Consider the following 4332-nt stretch of genomic DNA (forward strand, 5'->3'; position numbering starts at 1 on the left):
AACCGGTGAATTGTTTGCAATTTCATGCAGGAAATTCTTGATCGAGCTCAGATCAAGTGGAGGTTTTATACAAGAAGAAGTTCTTGGGATTTAGAATTCTGTCTGTGTATTGTAACCTTGTATCAACGAATTCGGCATTATTGATAATTACAGTTCTCAATTTCAGTTGAAATTGAGAGGGAGACGTACCCACACGCGAGGACGACAGTGGGGAACTTCCTTACCAAATCTCTGTGTATCGTATTCTTTCCTTATCTCTCTTTACATTTTCAAAAGTTTTGTAATTTCAGTTAGTGTGTTGTGTCTGTACTTTTCGCGATACAATAGTGGCAAGAAAACTTCTTTAACTAAAGTCCATCATTGGTCATCATTGATCACATACACACCAATTGTTTGACAAAACTGTCAGCTGAGTTTTATTCATTGGAATTAGGATTTAGTGATAAGAGCATTCAATTTGATAAGACTCTGGTGTTAATAATCTCTGTCGTTCTAATTCAAATCCAGCAATAAATTCGCGTGTCCGGTTTTCTAGTAGCGGTTCAGAATAGACAGAAGTCGATTCGGGGCTGAAATTTTCCGCTAAGTTTCAATAACTCTGATAAAATTTTAAATTCGTTTATTTTCAAAGAGGTGATCTATTCACCCTCCCTCTCGATCACTAGCCACACCGTCTAACATCTATCAGGCGCCATATCAACGTTGTATTTGTATTGCTTGACAAAGGTTTCACCTAAGTCGTTGAAAGTACGGACACTTACACTGTCCAACCCCATATACCATCTCAAAGCAGCACCAGTCAAACTATCTTGGAAGTAGTGAATCAACAACATATCATTATAAGTTTGAGTAGACATCTTTCTTGCGTACATCACAAGGTGACTTAGCAGAAAAGTGTTTCCCTTATACTTTTCAAAGTCAGGGACCTTAAACTTCATTAGGATTTTCACATTAGGCACTAGACAGAGCTCAACAACATTCTGCCCAAATAAGTCTTTTTCTCTCAGAGTCTTCAACTCTTTGCACAATTCGAGAATCTGATCCTTCATCTCGTCCATCTTCTTATACACGTTTGAGCCCTCAGTTGGCTCAAAATGGTAGATGGTGTCCTCAACACGAGGCAGAGTATGAACAATTAGAGGTGGTATTGACATGACCGGGCTAGATGTTGGCAGAGAAACAAAAGTGGGTGCATATCCTTCTGGCATAAAGTTGGATGGCATCCCTCAAGGGAATCTAGCAGGCATGGAGGGACCGGATTGGCTGGTAGCAACAGGAACGGTTGAGGTAGCAACCTCAAAAATAACATTCCTCTGGGGAGAAGTTACGGGGGTTGGTGAAGATTGGTTTTGCACAGCAACGACGAATTCCATCAGTGCTGTTAACCTAGAAATCTCATCCTTCAGCTCTCGGTTCCCTTGCTCCAAATATGTCATGATTCTCGGTTGATTAGCGCGAGTGTTATATTGGTGAGTCATCTTGGCTGAAGCATAGAAGAATAACTGATAAGACATCTGGTGGAAGAAAACCAGTTATGCAAATGATGCATGAAATGCAATGTTTTTGTTTATTTAAATTTCAAGGAACATATGAAGTTCTATTTGCAAATATTAAATAATAACAATAGTAAAAATTTAATTGACCATAAAATCTCTTTTTATTCATAGAATTTGGAAGGATTACACTGTGTACAATTTCAGAAACCAAAATACAAATACAAGATAAAAGGAAACTAATCATCCTAAGGACCCCTTAGCAACTGTAGCAGATGATCTGGCTGCGGCCGCGTACTTCCTTCGAATGCATCGAATCTCAGACTCAAAAGATGTCTTCATCTGGGCTTTCTTAAAGACAAGCTGATCAACAATCTTCTTCCAAGCACCAGAACACTAAGGCATACTAGAGGAAGGTAGACCCTCTGTCTCTCTTTGTCTCTTCACTGCTCGGTCTTCAAGAAGTTTAATAAGCGCGTCTTTATCTTTCGACTCAAGCTGCAACTCTTCGTGTTGTTGGCTTAAAGCATGTGTAGCGGTAAATTCATGACCATCAAGCTATGGATAAGCTAGACGTCAATTAAACTAGAGTCACCATCGCGCTTTTATTGTTTCCAAGGGAAAAGGGAAGAGTATGAACAAAACCCAAAGATAAGAAGTTTTCAAATTAAAACTAATAAAATGTCAGAGATTATAGGTAAGGGGGTTGGTTACATAGAGGGAAGGTGTTAGCACCCAAAGTGTCCTAGGTACTCCTAGGGAGCCCTTTTTTGTGTGCATATGTGTTTTTGTACAAAATGACATTTGCAAAAAAAAATAGAGTGGAGGGATGAGAAAAGAATTTATTAGTTATACTTTTGTGTTTCACAAGACCTTCGGACTTGTTCCTACGTACCAACATAAGATGAGGGATCAAAACCTCGTAGTTCATGGTAACAATTTCAAAATGGGCGTATTGCTTCTAACAAAAATTTAAGTTTAACAAATGCACAAAAGGCCTAAAAAGGTTCGAATGAGTGTTAGTTCTTTTTGTATTTTGAAATTTTAAGTCAAGTATAGTTAGGTTCATTTATAAGTTTGATTAAGAAAAGAGTTTAAAAATGAAATGGCATAAGGCCAAAGTTTCTAATTTGTAATATGGTCTAAGTTAAAAAACACAAGCAAAGAAGATTTTAAAAGGAGGGAGAGATTTGAAATTAAAGAGGTGGGGAAGAGATGAAGAGACTAATCCTAAGCAAAAAATAAAAGTTAAGAGTTGAAAAGATCTGACCAATGGGCTACAATCCTATAGATAAGAATGTCATATAGAAACCCAAATTTCCCTTGGACTTTAGAATCAAGAAATATCAATACACAAATAGCAAGATGAAGAGAAAGGCATCAAATAAAGATAGCCACATCCAAGCTTAGCAACTCCATGATCTTCTTCATAATCTCCCATGTATCAGATGAACTCAAAGGTAAGTACTAGGCACAGGTTCAAAGTAACAACTTTAATAAGACCATGTAGCAGATGAACTCAAATGGATCTTCTATACTTGCTTCAATTCATAAGCACTTGATTTCATGAAAGTTGGCATTGGCCAAGTCCTTTTGCATAGGGAGTGTTTCCTAATTCTAAGTCCAATGTCTCAGATCCAATGCAACAGTCCACACAAATGTCTTTTAGGGTTTTTATTGTTATTATATACATTAAGGTAAAAAGACCACAAACACAAGCAAGTATATACAATCACAATATAAGCACAAGATAAGGCTCAAATGAGCAAAGTGAAAATGGCATTAAAGTAAATAAGTTAAATGGTATGAATAATGGCAAATGAATAAAGACTTAAAAATTAAAGTGCATAAAAGTAAATGGCTTGAAATTAAATGTTAGTTGTTAGTTGATTAGAGGTTAGTATTGCTTTTGCTTTTATTTTGTTAAGTCATTCTTTGGAGAACACTCCACCCACTATTCACAAGCATGGATCCTTGAACCAAGACATCTTCCAAAGGAAGGAAAAAAGGTCAAGTTTCCACATAATACCATGAAAGAGGGGAGACTTATAATCTCACTTACTAGAATGTTATGCCTTTTGGTCAAAATTTAGCGCTATGTTAAGCAATCATAATTGGACTTATGTAGAAGTCACAACTATTTAAGGTCGGGAAATAGAAATTTTAGTGTTAATGCATATTAGAGATATGGTATTATGAACCATACTCCTAAAACATACCACACTTAAAAGAAAATGCAAAAGGGGTGTACCTAATCTCATCTATACTTATTTTGATTTTGCAATCAACTAGCCTTAGGATATAGAGATATCACAGGTCCATGAAATGAATAAGAAGAGAATGGGTTGAGATGAAGAGGGAGAGGAAGTGGAATAAACACAAATTGGTCAAAGGAGGAATTTTATCAAATTAAAATCATTCATTCATTTTGGGAGATGAAATGTACATTTCATCAATCCCCTAAATCCAATGATTTTAACTCAACAAAGTCAAATCAACCTTGACCAAGGCCCAACAACACAAGTCAAACTCAACAAGTCAATATCAAAAGCTCAACACAATTTATTTTGCAATTAAACAATTAAAATCAATTAAAAAATGCATTAAATTAAATTATGGTTGGTAAAAATCCTAAAACCTCATCAAAACACCAAATAAATGGCCATGAGATTTATCATAGGTCAAACAAGGTCAAAGGACCTTGGAGAAAAAAGTTCATTATTTTTGGAAACTTAAAACTATTTTTAAACAATTAAAAATATTCAGAAAACAATTAAATCATGAAAAATATTAATAACGATCCAAAAAATAATTTTAATTTAGAAAATGAAAGAGGAAT

The sequence above is a fragment of the Lathyrus oleraceus genome, chromosome 2, assembly GCF_024323335.1.
Source record: "Lathyrus oleraceus cultivar Zhongwan6 chromosome 2, CAAS_Psat_ZW6_1.0, whole genome shotgun sequence".
NCBI lineage: Eukaryota > Viridiplantae > Streptophyta > Magnoliopsida > Fabales > Fabaceae > Lathyrus > Lathyrus oleraceus.